Source organism: Rhincodon typus, chromosome 15 (assembly GCF_021869965.1).
Source record: "Rhincodon typus isolate 14 chromosome 15, sRhiTyp1.1, whole genome shotgun sequence".
NCBI classification, from domain to species: domain Eukaryota; kingdom Metazoa; phylum Chordata; class Chondrichthyes; order Orectolobiformes; family Rhincodontidae; genus Rhincodon; species Rhincodon typus.
In genome coordinates this window covers 40,360,647-40,381,263 of record NC_063346.1, presented here as the reverse complement: position 1 = coordinate 40,381,263, position 20,617 = coordinate 40,360,647, and the positions used below count along the sequence as shown (strand labels likewise).

The 20,617-nt window shown below is 42.2% G+C and overlaps 1 protein-coding gene across 6 annotated transcripts in view; it reads left to right on the top strand.

Annotated features, from left to right (window-relative positions):
- The first annotated feature begins 5,999 nt into the window (after positions 1 to 5,999).
- The window catches only part of LOC109915432 (akt interacting protein), a 34,118-nt gene continuing 19,500 nt past the window's right edge, over positions 6,000 to 20,617 (top strand). Inside the window, exon 1 of one of the 6 annotated variants that reach the window (XM_048606116.1) lies at positions 6,000 to 6,111. The gene's annotated coding sequence lies outside the window, so the exon portion shown is untranslated. The other 5 variants (XM_048606120.1, XM_048606115.1, XM_048606122.1 and 2 more) reach the window with 5 other exon arrangements.

Below are 20,617 nucleotides of genomic sequence, written 5' to 3'. Positions count from 1 at the left end.
TGGGTTTCTTCTAGTTTAGTGCATTTAATAATCACAAAGTTTTCAACTACATATCGGACCCAAAGTTTGGAGTCACATGTAGGCCTGACCAGGTAAGGATGGCAGTTTCCTTCCCTAAAGGACATGAGTGAACCAGATAGGTTTTTCCCAACAATCAACAATGGATTCATGGTCACCATTAGATTCTTAATTCCAGATAATTATTTAATTCAAATTCCACCATCTGCCATGGTGGGATTTGAACCTGGGTCCACAGAATGTTATCTGGGTCTCTGGATTAACAGTCCAGTGATAATACCATTAGGCCATCGCCTCCCCGATGACTTGATGATTAGTTGTTTGAGATTGACAAATTGACCCACGGTCACTCTACACCAGCATCCCACACAACGATGGCATCGCTACAACAGCCTCGGTACTCAATACCACCAACTGCCAATTTCCAGACGCCATCCTACAACTCACCCGCTTCATCCTTGACCACAATGTCTTCACCTTCAACAACCAGTTTTTCATCCAGACACATGGAACAGCCATGGGGATCAGATTTGCTCCCCAATATGCCAACATTTTCATGCACAAGAACAAGACTCCATTGCTGCACTGAACTTCCAACCAATATTATATACCAGATACATTGGCGACATCTTCTTCCTTTGGACTCATAGCAAGGAATCACTGAAACAACTACATAGTGAAATCAACAAGTTTCATCCCACCATCAGACTTATCATGGACTACACTTTAGAATCAGTCTCATTCTTGGACACACACATCTTCATCAGTGACGGACACCTCAGTACATCACTCTACCACAAACATATGGATAACCTCATGATGCTACATTTCTCTAGCTTCCACCTGAAACATATTAAAACAGCCATCCGCTCTGGACAAGCCCTACGCACACACAGGATCTGTTTGGATGAGGAGGAATGAGATGGACACCTAAAGGTACTGAAGGACGCCCTCATAGGAACAGGATATGATGCTCAACTCATGGATCATCAGTTCTGATGTGCCACAGTGAAAAACCGTAATGACCTCCTCAGAAGACAGACACGGGATACGACCGATAGGGTACCTTTCATTGTCCAGTACTTCCTGGGAGTGGAGAAACTACACCATGTTCTTCGCAGCCTTCAACACATTATCGATGATGATGAGCACCTCACCAAGATCTTCCCCACACCTCCACTTCTCCCCTTCAAACACCCGCCAAACCTTAAACAGACCATTGATCGCAGCAAACTACCCAGCCTTCAGGACGACATCGACCACAACACTATACAACCCTGTCACGGTAACCTCTGCAAGACATATCAGGTCATTGACATGGATACTACCATAACACGTGGGAACACCGCCCACCATGCGCACGGCAGACACTCATGTGACTTGGCCAATGTTGTCTATCTCATATGCTGCAGGCAAGGAGGCCCTGAGGCATGGTTCATTGGCGAAACCATGCAGACGCTACGACAATGGATGCATGGACACCGCACAACAACCGTCAGACAGGAATGTTCCCTCTCAGTGGGGGAACACTTCAGCGGTCAAGGACGTTTGGCCTCGGATCTTCAGGTAAAGGTCCTCCAAAGTGGACTTTGGGAAAGACAACTGCGCAGAGTGGCTGGACAGAGGCCGATAGATTGGTAGAAGGGGTGGCACGGTGGCTCAGTGGTTAGCACTGCTGCCTCACAGCACCAGGGACCCGGGTTCAATTCCACCCTCAGGCAACTGTCTGTGTGGAGTTTGCACATTCTCTCCAGTTGCTCCCGTTTCCTCCCAAAGTCCAAAGATGTGCAGGATAGGTGGATTGGCCATGCTAAATTGCCCATAGTGTTCAGAGATGTGTAGATTAGGTGGGTTATAGGGGGATGGGTCTGGGTGGGATGCTCTGAGGGTCAGTGTGGACTTATTGGGCCAAAGGGCCTGTTTCTGCACTGTAGGGATTCTATGATTAACACACACACACACACTTACCCACCCACTGTGGGTGTGGTTGAAGGCATTTTCATTTCCATTGCATATTTGGGCTTTACAGGACAATGGATGACACTGGCAGCTGTTTTTTAGTTTGTGAATTCCAGGCTCCACCTTGCCATGTAGGTGAACCCCCAAACATCAACATCCACTTCCTGGTCTGCCTCCATGCCAACTTCATTGGCATTGCACCTCTTCAATGCCTCACCCATCCCATTGATCTAAGCCTGCATCTGCCAGGCACCAGGCACATAATATGAACATGCAGGAAGAAACTGATGGCATTGTTGCTAAGTTTGCAGATGACACAAAAATAGATGGAGGGCCAAATAGTGTTCAAGAAATGGGGAGACTGCAGAAGGACTTTGACAGGCTGGGAGAGAGCGAAGAAGTGGCATATGGAAACTGTGAGGTTATGCACTTTGATTATAAGAATAGAGGTATAGTCTGTTTTCTAAATGTGGAAAAGTTTCAGAAATCTGAAGCACGAAGGAACTTAGGAGTCCTAGTTCAGGATTCTCATAAGGTTAACATGCAGATTCAGTTAGCAGTTAAGAAGCCTAATGCAATGTTAGTATTCCTTTTAAGAGGGCTAAAATATAAGAGCAGGAATGTACTGCTGATGCTGTACAAGACTCTGGTCAGACCACATTAGGAACATTGTGAGCAGTTTTGGGACTTATATCGAAGGAAAGATGTTCTGGTGTTGGACAGAGTCTTGAGGAGATTTACAAAAATGATCCCATGGATGAAGGGCTTGACACGTGAGGAGTGGTTGTGGACCCTGGCTCCATACTTGGTGGAGTTTGGAAGGATAAAGGGGGAATCTGATTGAAACTTACAGAATACTGAGAGGCCTGGATAGAGTGTATGAGGAGGTTCCACTAGTCGGAGAGACTAGGAGCTGAGGGTACAACCTTAGAGTGAAGGGTCAACCCCTTAGAACTGAGATGGTAAAGAATTTCTTCAGTCAGAGGGGGATGAACCTGTGGACCTCATTGCCACAGGCTATAGAGGCCAAGTCATTGAATGTATTTAAGACAGAAATAGTTAGATTCTTGATTAGTAAGGAGATCAAGGCAGGAGAATAGTTTTGAGAAACATATTGACCATGATCAAAGGGCAGAGCAGACTCAGTGGGCCAAATGGCTTAATTCTGCTCCTACATCTTTTGGTCTTATGCAGGTCCAGTACTTCGCTGTCTCCCCACTGATGCCAGGATACTGTTCACCGTCAATAACACACCCTTCCTGCACAATTCCTTGCCCTCCCATCCTCTATTTTCTTCCCTTCTTATGAATTGTTGCTCCCCTTTACTATTGTAATGCCCTCTGCATTCCGTATTCTGCCACTACCTCCCATCATTAAGTTCCCCAAACTCCGCCCTGCAGCACAAGCCCCTTGATTAACCTCTCCCCTCTTGATCTTTAATAGATGGACTCCCCAGACTGACTATGGCCTGGCCCCTTGAGCAACTTAGCCAGGCAGTCCTGAACTATGAGTGGCCCTGCATGAGACCAGCTCCATGCTCCTTTAACTCCGAGAAAGGCTGCACTGGACCCACAGGGCTGACCATGATCCACTCCCTGGATTGTAGAGTTGTGGTCCTCCTTGTCATGAGCACCCTAACTAGATGCCTGACTGTGCCTAAGCCCCTGGTCTGATGTTGTAGTCTACCCTTCACCCGCTGTGCCAGGACCCCCTGACTGACAGGTCCCTCCTGGGACATCAGCAAGTCTACTCTCCTAAGATTTTGAGATGTTGCTGTTTGCTTAAAGCGCATGCAGTGTGTCTGCCACACAGTGCGAATGTGAGACTGAAGTAGCAATCTGATGTACAGCAGCCTAACTGAGCAAAGAAACTGTGCACTAAGAGCACAATTGGGATCCCCTGACTTGTAGTCTTGTACATTGCATCAGGTAGGTGCCTGTCCCTGCATGCAAAGTGGTCTGGAGGGTTGGCGAGGGGGTAACCTAGTGTCTGTGACAGAGCTCTTCTGCATCAGGTGCTAGAAGCCAGATAGTATCTGAATGACACTCGGTTCCAGTAGATAGAGCTGGCTGCAATTGTAGACTTAAAATACTCGCTGGCCATGATGTCGAAATCTGATTTGCATTGTTACAGCAAAATTCAACCACTGTTGTAAAACAAAGAACTGCTGATGCTGGAGTTCTGAAACAAAAACAGAAAAAGTCAGCTGGTCTGGCAGAATCTGAGGGGAAAAAACAGAGTTAATGTTTTGAGTCCCAGTGACCCTTCTTCAGAACTTCCTAACTCTGCCTTAGAAAATATTCAATGACCCAGTTTCTGCTTTTTTTTGTGGAAGATAATTCCAAATTCTAATGATCCTCTGAGAGAAGGAATTTGTTGTCATCCCATCTTAAAAGGGAGGTCCCTAATTTTACAAACTGTGCCCTCTAATTATAGATTTGTGCAAAACAGAAAACATCCTATCAGCATCTAAGTCCTCTCCTCCCCAACCCTCCAGAACTCCTTCCAGGCAGGGAAGGTTACCATTTTCATGGAGTGAACCAAGCCACAACTCAGGGATACCCTCTTATTCTCTTAGCACTCAGTTACTATTTCATATCGAGATGCTTGGAATGTCACTGCCTTGCCTTTTTCACATTTTGACTCACTTGCCAGAGTGTAAAGGCACATAGTACTTCTATATTGCCTTTCTGATTAGTGCTGACACAAAGTCAGGCAGCATAGCATGGTTATGTGGAGTGGACGTGATCTATTTAGATTTCCAGAAGATCTTTGACAAGATGCCACACAGATGGCTGCTAAACAAGAGAAGAACCCATGGCCTTAGGGGCAAGGTACTGGCATGGATAGAGGATTGGCTGACTGACAGAATGCAGAAAGTTGGGATAAAGGGGTCTGTTTCAGGATAGCAGCCAGTGACTAGTGGAGTTCCACAGAGGTCACTATTGGGACCACAAGTATTCGTGGCATGCATTAACGATCTGGACAAAGGAACTGAGGGCATTGTTGCTAAGTTTGCAGATGACACGATGTGGAGGGAGAGGAAGAGGGGAGGCTTCAGAAGGACTTGGACAGGGTAGGAGAGTGGCAGAAGGCTGTGGATGCCTGGTCATTGAGGGTCTTTAAGATATAAATAAATTCTGAATTAGTGAGGGGAGCAAGGATTAAAGCAAGAAGGCAGGAGAATAAGATTGAGAAACTATCAGCCATGATCGAATGGCGAAGCAGACTTTATGGGTAAAATAGCCTAAATCTGCTCCAAGACAACCTTGCAAACTTCTCAACTCCAGTGAATGTAGACCTGACCTGTAAGGCGACTTGAGCCTAGCCAGCATGGGAATCTCATTTAGCTGAAATTTTAATTATCTTCTCATATTTGGACAGTTTTTGATGCATTTTGGAGATCCAGTTTGCATTTGAGAATGGAGGTTTATACATTGATGCTTTGTTTCTCAATACTGCATTTCCATGTCTCGAACAACTCTTGAATTCAAAACTCGGGGCATATTTTTAAGGTGAGAGGAGAAAGCTTTAAAAAAGACATGCGGGCAACCTTTACTCAGAGAGTGGTTCATGTGTGGAATGAACTGTCAGAAGAAGCGGGTTGCAGGTACAGTTATAACATTTGCAAAACATTTGTATAAGTACATGAATAGGAAATGTTTGGAGGTATATGAGCCAAACACAGGCAAGTGGGACTAGCTTGGTTTGGGAACATGGTTGGCGGGACGAGTTAGACGAAAGGGTCTGTTTCCATGCTGTGTAAATCTATGGCTCTTGATTCTAAGACTTTGTTGGGACAGTCTGATTTCCATTGGGAGGACCTCATCCTGCAGGGTAATTATTCCCAGGACCACCAGGTGGAGCTCTCATTGTTTATTGGAAATTAAAAATGGCGTCCGTGACAACCGGCAGATCACGTGATCCACGGTGCGAACTGTTCCGGTTCTGTGACGGTAGTGATTGACGCAGTCATTAGCCAATAAGAGAGCCACACTCCATGCGGCCAGTCCAATGGGACGCCCCAGCGCAAAAGGACAGCCAATGATAAGGGAAAGGGAGCAGTCCTTCCGGTCTGGGTGTCTTTAATCTGTGGAGGATGATCGCGAGTCGACGGCTTGGGGTGGCAACCCGGTACGGAAGTGCGGTTTGTTTCCAGGGTTCAGGCGGATGTGTGATATGTTTGAGGTTTTAATGGTCGCTGATGCTGACCCTGTTCCAGCCCAGCGGCCGGCGGTGATTTGTCAGTGAGGCGGCGCGTTGCCCGGTGGGCGGGTGCTCTTCGCTCTCCTTTTGAGTGACAGCAGGCCGAGGTAATCGGCCGGCGATCCATTGATGACGTCTGGGCCCTGTTGGCCAATCGGAGCGGGCCGTGGAGCCGGGCGGAGGGCAGGCGGCAGGTGCGGAGCCTTCGAACCATCTCCCCTCACCCCCAACACCCCCCCCACCCCCCCCTTCCCCCCCCCCCCCCACCACCCTGAGACTGAGCTCTGTCTAGGGCCTTCACCTAGTGCTGTCCCATTGCCCACCTCCATCTTCAACCTGTCACAGATCTCCCCTTGTCTGAAGCCCATTCCCCGCCCGGGGTTTTAATTCCTCAGCATGACAGGAATAACAACTTGCGTTTAATCAGCGCCTTTCACGTTTCTGAAAACGTTCCAAGGCCCGTATGTATGTATGTATGATTAAGCGAAATCTGGCATCTAGCTTTCTAAAGATATTTAACAGCTTATCAAAAGAGAGAGGTTTTTGGAGGTGCAATTGTTGACCTTTGTTTTTTGGTTACTCATTTCTTTAAATGGATTTCCGTGGTGGTTAATATGATTTATGGAAATATGGTGTTGTGAAATTTTGTACCTGGTATGTTCTTAAGACTTGGTCGTAGAAACTTCAGTCGTTTCCTGAATGTTGTCTCTTTTTACCTGAGCGCTCTGTGAAAGGACAACCGTCTCTGCTGGTGGGTGACTCTTCAGTCTGTTCTTAGCAGGTCTAAATTTTGTGAAATTTACTGCTTGCTTTTTATTTCAGGTCTGCCTTTCTAATCAGGTTTAAGGAAGATGTGTGGTCATGTCTAAATGATCTTAGCTTGTAAATAGTTTTGAAACTTTATACGGAGTATTGCTTAAGTTACAGGATGTGCTAGATATCACCCTGACATGGGTGTAGGTTGCAATTTATAACCCACGTCAGAATCATGGGATAGAGCAGGCTATTTATTCCATCAGTTGAGGGTTTTCATTCATAGCAATTATCTAAAATATTCTTTCTTATTCCTAATTGCCCAGAGGGCAGTTAAGGAGAGTCGGCCACATTGCTGTGGGTCTGGAGTCGCCTGTAAGCCAGACCTGTTAAGGATGGCAGTTTCTGTCCCTAAAGGACATTAGTGAACCACCAGATGAGATTTTCTGACAATCAGCAATGGATTCATGGTCATCATTAGATTTTTAATTCCAGATATTTATTGAATTCCAATTCCAATATCTGCTGTGGCTGGATTCAGACTCCCTTCCCCAGAACATTACCTAGGTCTCTGGATTAATAGTCCAGTGATAATACCACTAGGCCATTGCCTCCCCTTTAAAAATGATTTGCACTTTCCTTCAACTTGAGTATTAGGCATTCTGATTGTTATCACTTAATTGCATATAGTGTCATTCTTTTTTACAGTACAGAAAGTGGTCCATTGGCCTGTTATGTCTGTGTTGGTTACCAAATGTCCATCCATTTCCTGTTTCCTAGCATCTGGCATGTAGCCTTGTGCACTATGGTTTTTTTTCTAGTGCCCATCTAAGTAGTTTTGTTGAGGGTTCCTACCTCTACAAATCGTTTCTTCAGACAGTGAGTTCCATGTAGATTCAGCCTTTGGATGATTTTGTTTTTCCTCGAATCCTCACTAAACCACCACTTTGCCTTAAAAACCATGTGCCCTGATATTTGCCCATTCTTTGGGGAAGGTTTCTCCCTATGTACCTTGTCCATGCCCCTCAGAATATTGTACCTCACTCAGAATCACCCTTCCTGCAATAAATCCCTCCTCTTTCTCTTGTCTCAGGAAAATAGCCCCAGCTTATCTAGTCTCTTCATGGGTGAATCTCTCCAATCAACGCAACATCCTGATGAATCTCTCTGCGCCTTCAAGGCAATTATTTCCTTCCTACTGTGTGACAACCAGAACTGCACATTGTTCTCCAGCTGTAGCTTGCTAACATGATATTGCTGAAAGGTTTTATAACACAAAGCAGAGAGTCAGATCTGCTGATTGATTTGAGGGAGTAGATAATGGTCATCATACCAAGAAAACCTTCAGTTTTGTTCAAATAGCACCATAGGTTTTTTTCTCTTCCCTGATGAAAGAAAAACACTGCTGTCTTTTTGCTTTTCCTGCAAGGAAAATTTCACATGGAATTTGTGTTGTAGTCTCTGCAGTCCGAAGGTACAGTTGTCAGTGTAGACAGTGAATTTTTTTGTGCTCTTGAGCGTAGATCATACCTTTGCTATAAGCTTACTGTCAACTATCAAATTTAAGTTCCAGATGTACATAATGGGATTCTCCCTTAGTGAGAGATGTGCGTGTTATCTGAATAATCTTTTAGCTGTGACACTGCAACATTTTGATAAACTGCATAATTATGTATTGTTTTGGTGGCTTCTACATATTGATTATCCACTGTAATCTATTGTTCCTATATACAGTGGAATTACTTTTCAGTTTCTGTTAACTAATCTGGATTGTGAAGTAAATGTCTGCAAGAAATTGAATCCTCCTTGCTGCTTCTGAAGTTGTGGAAAAATGATGCTCATTTGGCACCCTAACATATTGCATTGTTTAATAACAACCACCATATCCTGCCAGAAAAAATATAGACATAAAAATGCCTATAATTTAAAGCTTTTTGGAATGGAGTCAAGATTGTCTAATTCCGGTACGTTGCGTTGATGTTGTGGCATATCATGACAGCAAATCTCCTGATAAGAGTTGCTGCAAGCTGCAACAGGATTTGTTTCATTTTATGCAGTAGATAACTAAAAATGATTTATGCCAACTAAAATGACATGCCTAAAGAATAAATTTGGGACACTTTTTTTTATAATCCTAAAAAGTGAATTATTTTTGGCACTGCACAAATAAATTGTTGTGAATATTGAAACCTGTAGCTTTCTTGATTCATGCCGGAAGACTTCCAAATGCCTCTTCTGCAGCTCCTTGCAGACTTTCTCCATTTAAATAATCTTCTGTATTGTTTCTGTCAAAGTGCATAACCTCCTATTTTCCCACATTATATTTCTATCTGCCAGGTTTTTGTCCACTTGTTGAATCCACCTATATTCTTGTGCAAGTTCTGACCCATCCTTGCCACTTTTTTTTCTTTGTTATCTGCAAACTCAGCTATAGTGCATTCACTCTCCTCATCCAAGTCATTAAGTATACTATGAATAATTGTGGTCCCAGTACTGATCCTTGTGGCAGTCCACTGGTCACAGATTGCTATCTCAAATGTCCACCTTGTCCCAGCTGTTATCTTTTTTTAATTAGTTGCTCCTGTATCTATGCTAACATTAAAACCTCTAACATCATGGGCTTTAACTTTTTATTAAGTAGCCTAACGTAGTCCCTTACCGAACACCACCTGAAAATCCAGATATGACGCCAAAGTAGGTTGTGTAGTGGACAGTGAATATGATCGGAGTGCCACAGGGCCTTGATCAAATTGGCTAGTGGGCTATGGAGTGGCAGATGAGTTTAATTTAGATAAATGTGAGGTTTTGCATTTTGGTAAGGCAAACCAGGGCAGGACTTGTACAGTTAATGGTAGGGCCCTGAGAGTGTTGCTGCTCAAAGATTTAGGGGTGCGGATGCATACTTTCCTTTGAAAGTGGTGTTGCAGGTAGACAGGGTGATGGAGTTTGGCGCACTTGCCTTCCTGGGGAATGTCACGTTGCGGCTGTACAGGACATGCGTGAGGCCACTTTAAGAATACTGTGTACAATTCTGGTTGTCCTCCGACAGGAAGGATGCTCTTAAACCTGAAAGGGTTTGGAAAAGATTTACAAGGATGCTGCCACAATTGGAAGGTTTGAGCTATAGGGAGAGGCTGAATAGGCTGAGCTCTTTTCTGTGGAGTGTTGGAGGCTGAGGGATGACCTTGTAGAAGTTTATAAAATTTGAGGGCTATGGATAAGGTGAATAGCCAAGGTCTTTTTCCCAGTGTGGGGGAGTCCAAAACTTGAGAGCAGAGGTTTAAGATGAGGGGAAGGATTCTAAAAAAGGGCCTGAGGGGTAACTTTATGCAGAGGGTGGTGCGTGTATGGTATGAGCTGCCAGAGGGAGTGGTGGAGGCAGGTACAATTAGAACATTTAAAATGCACCTGGATGGGTCTATGAATAGGCTGGCAAATGGGAGTCAGTCAGATTGGGATGTCTGGTTGGCGTGGATGATTTGGACCAAGAGGCCTGTTTTTGTGCTGTGTGACTGTTATATTACCCTTTATCTGACCTGCTCATTACCACATCAAAGAATTTTAGTAAATTTATCGGGCACGATTTCTACTTCATGAAGCCATGTTCAATCTGCCTGATCATGTGTATTTCTAAATGCTTGGCTATTACATAGAATAATAGAATCTAACATTTTCCCAATAAGAGTTCAAACTTGACTTCACGCAACTCACTTAAACTATAGTTAACTATTCTTTTGTCTCTTTCCTTTGCTAAATAAAGCTGCCATTTTGCCAGTGTGTCTGCTGTCTTTGTAGCTACTTCTGTATTGTAGGGTGCGTTCCATCAGGTACAGGGGACCTGTTGGTATTTAGCACTGAGTTTCCCTAGCACTTTTTCTAGGTGATATCTACTGAATTTTACACCTTGATTGTTTAGTAACTTTGAAATGCTATTCATATTTTCTACTGTAGAGTTTTACTCCACTCCCTGTGCAATTTCCTGCATCCTGTTATTTTCCCTGCCTCTTTCTTTTGGCTTCTCCATTTTTAGATATTTTTACAAAAAAGTTCTTGATGTCTGCCTTGATATTGCTTCTAAGTTTGCCCTCTAGTTTAGTTTATCTTCTTCCTCATTGGTTATGTTTTAGTTTTTAAAACTTTCAAAGCATCTGGTTTATCACTATAATTTGGCATATTGTATTTTTATCTTTGAGTTTGGTGGTGCCCTTAACTTCCCTGGCTAACCAAAGTTACCTTATCCCTTCCTAGAATTCTCCTACTTCACTGGGATATATCTTTGCTTTGAGCCATTAACTATTTTCTTAAACGTCTACCATTATTTTGCAAATGTGTTTGCTAACCTCCTTTCCTAGTCCACTTCAGCCAAATCTGCCCTCATTCCTAAGTAATTGTCCTTACTTAAACTTAGCAAGCTTTGCTGACCCAAGTTCCTCCCCCTTGAACTTAATGCAAAGTTCTACTACGTTATGTTCACTGTTTCGTAGGGGTTCTTTTAACTATTAAACCTGTGTCAGTACACATTGCTAGATCCAAAATACTTGGTTAATTCCACAACTTATTGTTCTTGGAAACTGTCAATGAGCATAGTCAGAATTCTTCCACATGGCTTCCTTTGCCAAATGAACTATCTCAATCTGCATGAAGATTTCAAGCCTATAGACTACTACCAGTATCTGGAAGACCACAATTATTACATTACCAATGTTGTCATAATGTAAAAATAAATTTTATTATGCCAATTGAGGATATCAAATTGGGTGGTTAGTATTGCATGCACATGGTTCCCACAGGGATGGTGAATACTACTTGATCTGGGTGCATACCAATTTACTGTACTAATTAGTACACTTCAATTGTCATGTTTATTCTTAATGTTGCTTTATTTGCAGGCCTGATCACCATCTTTTGTTAAGTCCCTATTTATGATGTATGTTTGTAGCTGATGGACAGCTGGTCTTGTCCTCTGGACCTGCTGACTTTTCTTTTTGTGCTTTTCTTTGGCCAATTCCAGCTCCCCACTGTTAAATCATGTAAATTAGTTGTACTTTTGAGTTTAAACTTGCATGTGTACTTTAAGTTATAAACCTCTACTGCACTTAACAGCAGCTTCATTCAGCAAAGAAGTTAAATAACCAATGCTTTCTTTTGTAGGGTTAAATTTTATATGTCAACCAGGGAGGGGAAAAAAGTTGCTTTAGCAACTTTGGAATCTTTGAAATAAGGAGGGATTTATCAGTGGATCAGTTGGTGCAATCCTCTTTGAGCAAGTGTTCTTAAAATAGTTTATTTTTGGATATGGCAAGAATACAGTATTAGTTTCCCATGACTTCAAATTATTGGAACGTTTGAGTGTTTTGAAGCCTGTTTCTCCTTTTATTTTCTTGTGTTTAAACCACTGTTAAACTTTGCTTGCCTGAAATTATATTGGATTATGCAGGATCTGTACTGATGTTCCATAAATATAATGCAGGAACATTCACCCATCTAATAATATAACATACACAACTCAAATTATTTATAATATTGAAGCATTAGATCAGGTTTTGGCACTTGGTTTGCTCCCAGGTGTGTTTTTGTTGTTTTTTTTCTCACTGGGCATGCCTGGAATGAGTTGCTGCTGACTGCATTTGAGACTATTAAAAAGGACCAGTTATGCAAATAATGTTGGGATTAACAGTTTGCTGTATTGTGCACTGTAACCATACTGTTGCTGGGAACTGCATGTCTTGTCTTGTTCCAACAATGCTTATCCTCTAGCTAATACAATGGATTAATTTGAAAATGTGCATATTCCCAGTACCTTTTTTTCTGTTCCCTTCCCAACTACAGTGCATTGCTGGAATTATTAAAACAAAAACACAATGATTTTACACTTTCACAAATTTGGGACAGTGAGTTGAAAGTAGTCTCCTCTGCTTTTCTGCACTTTTTTCTTTGAAAATGTAGTTCCAATAAAATTTAGTATAGATTTAAGACTTGGGTTTTTGCTGAAATAATTGTCAGCATCACTAAAATCATAATTATAGTATTCACTGGCTAAATGTCAATTTTGTAACTTGCCTTTGGATTAAGAATATTTGTTCTAGTTCACTTTATACTGGGAGCGTTTTGTGCCACATGATTGCTGATATTGGGAAATGTATTGCTCCTTCTCTCCAATTTGATTCCAGTTATTTCTTGTTTATTATTTTGGGAGGTTGACAGTCTGTTTAAACTGCTGATTCCCATTGCTTACAAGTAAGCTAACAGTGGTCTAGTGTTTGTTATTAGCTGCTATTTAGCAAACATAAAGTCTTAACATGGCTGTACATCATGGGTTTGGAACAATGTGATGCTGGCATCTGGAGAATGTAGCAGTTAGCTGTAAAGGAAAATAATTAATGGCTGGCTATTATTTTCCCTATAAAGGAAGTAGTCAGTAATAGAGTTGGAGCTCAATGATAATGAGTCTCCACTTGAGAATCTTGATGGAAAGTATATGTAAATTGATGAAGTCCTTCATAAGGAATATCACATTGGAGTTTAGAGAAAGGGATGATCTTATTGAAGCATACAAGATTGAGGGAGCTTGACAGGGTAGACATTGAGATGTTCCTGCCAGTGGGAGAGCTTTGAACTAGGGGACATAGTTTTAATTGACAGTCTCTTTATTCTGCAACTGAAATGCAAAGGAGTTTCTTGAATGGTGACTGGGATTCTCTAATGCAGAAAATAGTATCTACTAGATCAATGAAAGTATTTAAAGTGGATGCTGATTTTTAAAAATGAGTTGAAGGCTATGGGGAAATGAGGTCAAAGGCAGATCATCCATGATCTTGTAGAATGATGGGCAGGCTTGAGGGGCTGAATGGCCTTCTCATAGGAAACCTTGTTCGTTCTTGCCATTTTTTTACAGCAGGAATGATTTGGCAAAGCTAACCACTCCTAAGTTTTGCCTAGTCTTTATTACTTTTCACTTCCCAGTTGAGAAATTGATACCAATTGTTCCTCTTGTGCTTATTTTTGTTTGTATTTCTTTCTTGGAGAGTTGATGTCACTTGTAAGGAGTGCATGGATTTTTTTTCATCCCCTCATTGCCCTGAAGTGGTGGTGTGTTGCTACCTTGAACTGCATCTGGTGTGGTTCCACTCTGTGTACTTGGAGGGTTTCCAGTATATCTCAATCTGTCACCAGTGAAGGAACAGCAAGATGGTCTAAATGTAAAAAGTAGGAGCAGGAGAATAAAATCTCTTTTCTGGTGCATAGATGGATTCTATTACTGACTACTTCAAAGGTTGCAGGAAGACCAAGCTGAATGATAATGGGTACAGAGCATGTTGCTTGTGATAGAAAAATAAATAGCTTGAGAAACTCCTCCAGTCTTGCAGCATCTGTGGAGGCAAAGCAGAGGTAATGTTTCTAGACTAGTGACCCTTCAGAATGGCTGTGATTTCCAGCATTGACAGTTCTTTGGTATTTTGTTTGTGTTGTTTTTGACCTTGGATTAAGGCTATTTTAGTGGGGAGGATAGTCTTTTATTTGCAGAGTTCAGATAGACCAGGGTGGATGAGATAATGCTTAAGGAAAGCTGAAAATGGAAGTCGGTTTTGCAGGCTGGGTAGTTGTAGGTTTTTGAAAATCAAATTATTTTACAGCAAACTTTTTTTATTAACCAGCATCTATGGGGCCAGGAAGTGTGCCAGTTTGTCAAATATTCCAGATAGTCAAGAAGTATGCATAACTGTAGTAAACCCTGAACAAAACTTTGAGAATTCAACATCTCTCAAGTGATGTGAAAACATCAATATGCTACCTTAAATCAATGTAAAAACACAGTAAGTAACAGAAAATTATTGTAGTGGGTATACACCAGCTTTATTTAAATTACAGCATAAATACTCTGATATCGCAGTAAATCTCAGTATTTGAGGTATGTAACTTTTGCTGGTTTATCAAGAGTGCTTGTTAAGGTGTTGGCTAAAACAAAGTTTGCTGTATTTGGATGGTTGTGCTTTGAAACAATGTATGTGAAAACGATGGCTGTTATCACAATCGGAGGCTTAATATTTACATGAAGGGTATATTGAGAATAATATCTTGTAAAGTAATTATTTTGAGGGACCTGGAACACTAGCCGTCTGCCTTCCTACTTCTCCAGCAGAAATGTGTTCACTTTCAATAAGTCTTAAGATGTTGTGTTTGTTTTTTTTTCCAAGTGTACATCAAAATTGTTAGCTATGTACTTTTTAGGGTCCTTGTGCATCAAAGGCCTAAAACTCATCGACCAGTAGTCTAGGGCTTGCCAATTCTGTTTCATGCAGAAGTTTCTTTTATAAAGGAATATGCTAGTCCACTGTCTTAATGATCTAGTTTCATGGTTCATATTAATAGCTTTAATTTCAGGAAGGTAACATTTGTACAAGTAATGTAAAATGCTGGATTTCAGAAACACTTTGAACATCAAATAGTGATAGTTTTAGGGGTGACCTATATTTATTAGAGATTAGAATTTAGAGGGAGAAAACTTAACTTAATTGCTGGATGAACACAGCAGGCCGAGCAGGAAGGCTGACGTTTTGGGCCTAGACCCTTCATAAAGGGTCTAGGCCCGAAATGTCAGTCTTCCTGCTCCTCTGATGCTGCTTGGCCTGCTGTGTTCATCCAGCTCTACACCTTGTTATCTCAGATTCTCCAGCATCTGCAGTTCCTACTATCTCTCAACTCATGGATGACCTGTTTCTGACCATGTGATAGAACCTCCCTGTCAATACCTAACTCAATAAAAGCTTTAATTTCTGTATGGAATTTCCATACAAAAGCAGCTGAAAGCAATTTGTGAAATAAGGTATTGTCTTGGTAGAACCTGCAAATCTACAGGAAGCTCAATAACTGAATGAGAGAGTATTCATATTAGTGAGCTTGCAGACTTGCTCGCCGAGCCAGTATGTTCGATTGCAGACGTTTCGTCACCCTGCTAGATAGCGTCATCAGTGCATCTCTGGTGTTCTGCCCTGCTTGTTACTTGTATGTCTCGGTTTGCTAGCATGGTTGGTATTACTTCCGGTTCTGTTTTTTTAGTGGTTTGTATATCAGGTCTACTTCAATGTGTTTGGAGTTCTGGTTGGAATGCCAGGCCTCCAGGAATTCCCTAGCATGTCTTTGTTTGGCTTGTGCTATGACAGATGTGTTGTCTCAGTTGCATTTGTGTCCTTTGTCAGTGTGTGTTGAGACTAGTGAGAATTGGTCATGTCTCCTGGTGGCTAGTTGGTATTCATGTATCCTTTACCACTTTTTTTTTCTTCCAGTTTGGCCTATGTAATGTTTCTAACAGTCCTTGCATGGGATTTTCTATGTTACATTAGTTTTATTGGTTGTGGGCATGGGATCCTTTACGTTCGTCAGTAACTGTTGCAGGGTGTTTGTTGGTTAGTGGGTTACCCTGATACCTAGGGGTCTGAGAGGTCTGTGGTCATCTCTGTTAGGCCTCTGTACAGTAGGGTGACTAGTGTGTCTGGCTGTGTTGTGGTTTGACTGAGGTAACAGTGGATTGTGATTTGAGTGTCCATTCCTTTTTTAAAACCTCTGTACAAATGTTCCTGTTCTGCTTTGCACAATTCTGGGTTGCTTCAGCATGTTGTGGCTCTTTGAATAATGCCCTGTTGGGATGGTTGCTGGTATAATTAAGTATCTGGCCTCTATGGGTGGTCTTTCTTTGTATGCTCGTCAAGAGTTCTGCATTCTTGCGTTCTGCTTTATGTCCAGGAAGACTAGTCAGTTGGTATTCTCTCTTGTTTCGTGAAACTTATTCTGGTGAGCATGTTTTGTGTGTTGGTAGGTTTCTTCTAGTCCCATGCATTTGCTGGTCACCAAAGGTGTCATCTACGTAGATCCAGAGTTTGGCTTGGATAATTGGGGAGCATAATAGCACAAGCCAAACAGACCTGCTAGGGAATTCCTGGAGGCCTGGCATTCCAACCAGAGCTCCATCAACAAACACATTGAACTGGACTGATTTCTGGAAAAACAGACCCAGAAGTAATACCAACCACGCCACAAAACAGAGGCATATAAACAACAAGCGGGACAGAACACCAATGCTTCACTGGAGGTGCACTGACGATGTTACCCAGTAGGGTGACAAAACATCTGCAATCGAGCACACTGGCTCGGCGAGCAAGTCTGCAAGCTCCTCCGTGACTAGAGCTACAAATCTTCTTCTCAAACTTTATTCGTATTAGTATCAATCAAAGATTCAGTTTTGAAGCTGAGTTGATGTAAATTTCTGTTTTGCAAATGGGTTGCAGGGTGCAAACATTTTTTGGGTTTGGAGTTTTCTCTTTCTTGCATACATTTAGTTCCGTTTGAAGAAGCCAAAAGGTTTTGAACTTAAAGTTGGAAGTAACCAAGTTCATGCCTAAGCCTCGAGTTGAGAAGGCAGTGGAAGAGAATTTAGCTAGAGATATTGGACGTCTGGACTGTTGCTGTTTTTGTTCAAATTCATTGCAAAGGAATTGAGTCTCCAGGCTTGGCAAAGGAACTGTGGAAAGTTTTTGACCTTCAACCTCTAATGTAGCCAAAGACATTCTGCAAGAAGTCATAAAAGGGAGGTTCAATAGAAAACTTTTGTCTGACATTTTTGTTTTATTCTACTCTTATTGATGTAATGTTTAAATCGTAACCTAAGCCTTTTGTCTGAGGTAGTGTTTGCCTTTACTTAATTCATATCTGCAATATTGCAGATTCACTTTTTTAGCATGTAACTCCAGTATTTGAATTTCCAATTGAATGTTAACAATCTCTATGGGACTGTAATACCAGGCACAACTTATCTCAAGTTGATGGGGTGAACGAACAATTAAAGATAAGGCTGTTAGACGGGAAAAAGGCAAAGGTCAGTTAAATATGCAGGTCACAATTCTTCATTAATGGGACAAATGTTAGCAACTGTTTGGTTCATAAGCAGTGGGAAGAGATGAGTAGAGCACAAAGTAACTACATTTCAACTGGATGAAAAGATACATTGGCAAGTAGAATTCTGAAGAATCAGATTTACCTCAAAGATTCTAGTTATTTGGTGAGACCAACTTTTTGTTTTAGCACTTTTTTTTTCCAAAAAGCTAAGGAGATTAGATATGTGCAAAATTTGTGAACTGTGTTGATTGCATAAGTGAAAGGCAACTGTTTCCAGTGGCAGGTAGGACAATGGCCAGGGGATCTGAGTTTTGCTGAATGGGAAAGACCACCAAAGGGTGGTGTGGGGTAAATGTGCAACAAGATCAGGGAGGTGATGGCCTAGTGCTATTATTGATTGTTAATCCTGAAACCCAGGTTTGAATTCCACCATGGCAGATGATGGAATTTGAATTTAAAGAATTACAAACCTAACAATTACCATGGAAAAATGACTTTTTGAAAAAAGGAAGCTTCTGTCCTTTAACTGGTCTGACCTGCATGTGACTTGAAACCCACAGCAATGTAGCTTTGTGACCTGCCTGTTTAACTGACCTTTGCCTTTTTCCTGTCTAACAGCCTTATCTTTAACTGTCCTCTGAAATGGCCTAGCAAGCCTCTGTTGTAAGAGCCAGAGGACCACAGGGTTTGTATTTAAATGTGCACAGATACAAGAAAATTTATTTGAGCTTTGTGGCGCATATTGAAATTGGCAGGTACAATATTGTTGCCATCGTAGATGTGGCTGCAAGGGAAACAGCTGGGAATTAAATATCTAAGGGCAGGTGTATTGGTTGAGGGGTTAGGGTGGAGCAGTGGTGGTGATGAGGGGGCTGCCTCCTGAGTATGAAATGAAATTGATTTTTAACAAAAGATTTGTAGAGTCAGAAAGCATAGAATCTGTGGTGGGAAGATCCTGATGGGAATTATGTACAGGCCCCTAGCAGTAATCAGGATGTGGGGCAGAAACAAAATCATATAAATTGTAATAGAGCAAGGCATGCAAGAAAGGCACTAATAATGGGGACTTCAATATGCTGATGGACTGGGAAAATCGGATTGGCAGTGGATCCCAAGGGAAGGAATTCTTGGAATGTCTAGCAGCATATGGTAGAACCTTCTAGGGAATTACACATCAATTCCAGAATTGGTTGAGGCAGACTTGATTAGAGAGCTCAAGAGAAGGAACCGTAAGGGGACAGTGACCACCATAATCCTAGAATTCACCTTGCAGTTTGGGCAGAAGAAGCTGGAGCTGGCCAGAGTTCGTTGGAATGAGAGCCTGGCAGGAGTTTTTGATGGTCGCTGGGGAGGCACTGAAGAATTAATCCAAAGGAAGAAGAAACATACTAACACTATGATGAGGCTTAAAAACAAAAACAAACAATGTGGTGAAGGTTAGTGAGAAGCCAGAGTATTATGAAGTCTTTCAAAAGTGTCCTTAATATCTAAAAGATGAGAAGCAAGGGTGAATGCTGGACAGTTGGAAAATGAGGCTGGAGAAGTAGTAATGGAGAATAAAAGAAGTGCAGAAGGAACTGAATAGGTATTCTGCATCAGTCTTCAGGGTGGATGACACCAGTAACAGCAAACTTCAAGGGAGTCAGGGGGCAGAGGTGAATATAGAGGCCATTGAAGGAGAAGGTGCTGGGAAGCTGAAAAGGTCTGAAGGTGGATAAATCACCCAGCCTGGATGGACCACATGCTAGTATATGAAGGAGATGGCTGAGGAGATTCTGGGGGCATTGATGTGATCTTTCAGGAATCCATGAAGGCAGGGAGGGCCCCAGACGATGGGAAGTTTTTATAGACTGGTTAGTCTGACCTTGGTTATGGTCTTGGTAAGATTTGAGAACCTGTTACTAAGGATGAGATTGTGGAATATGTAAGTGCATGGTAAAGTAGGGCTGAGTAAGCGTGACTTCAAGGGGAGATCATGCCTGACACATCTGTTTAACTTCTCAAAGAATTCTATGGGCAAGTTAGACAAAGTCAGCAGATGTGATCTGTTTTGTATTCCAGAATGCCTTTGACAAGGTGCTGCACAGGTGGCTGCTAAATAAGAGCCATAGTGTTAGGGGCAAGGTACTGGCATGGGTGGAAGTTTCTCTGGCAGAAGGCAGAGAGAAGAGATGAAGGGTTTTTTCAGGGTGGCAGGTGGTGACTAATGGAGTTCTGAGGGATCCATGTTGGACCACAACTGTTCATGTTATATATTTACAATCTGGGTGAAGGAACTGAGCGCATTGTTGTTAAATTTGCAGATGATTTTAAAGATGGGCGGAAGCTGCAGAAGGACTTAGACAGGCTAGGAAAGTGGGCAAAGAAGTGGCAGATGGAATACAGTGTGGCAAAGGCAGAACAGTGGCACAGTGGTTAGCCCTGCTGCTTCATAGCACCAGGCACTGGGTTCAATTACAGACTGGAGTGATTTCTTTGCTGACTTCACAATCCTCCTGTGTGGGTTTCCATTATGTGCTCTGGTTTCCTCCTACAGTCCAAAGATATGCAGGCTCGATGGACTGAAACTTGCAGAATACTGAGGCCTGAATAGAGTGAATGTGATGTTTCCACTAGTTGGAGAGACGAAGACCGAGGGCACAGCTTCAGTGTGAAGGGACAACTCTCTTTTTAAAACTGATTTGAAAAGGAATTTCCTCGGCTAGAGGGTGGTGAATCTGTGGAACCCACTGCCTCAGAAGGCTGTAGAGGCCAAGTCATTGAGTGTATTTAAGTCAGAGGTTCTTGATTT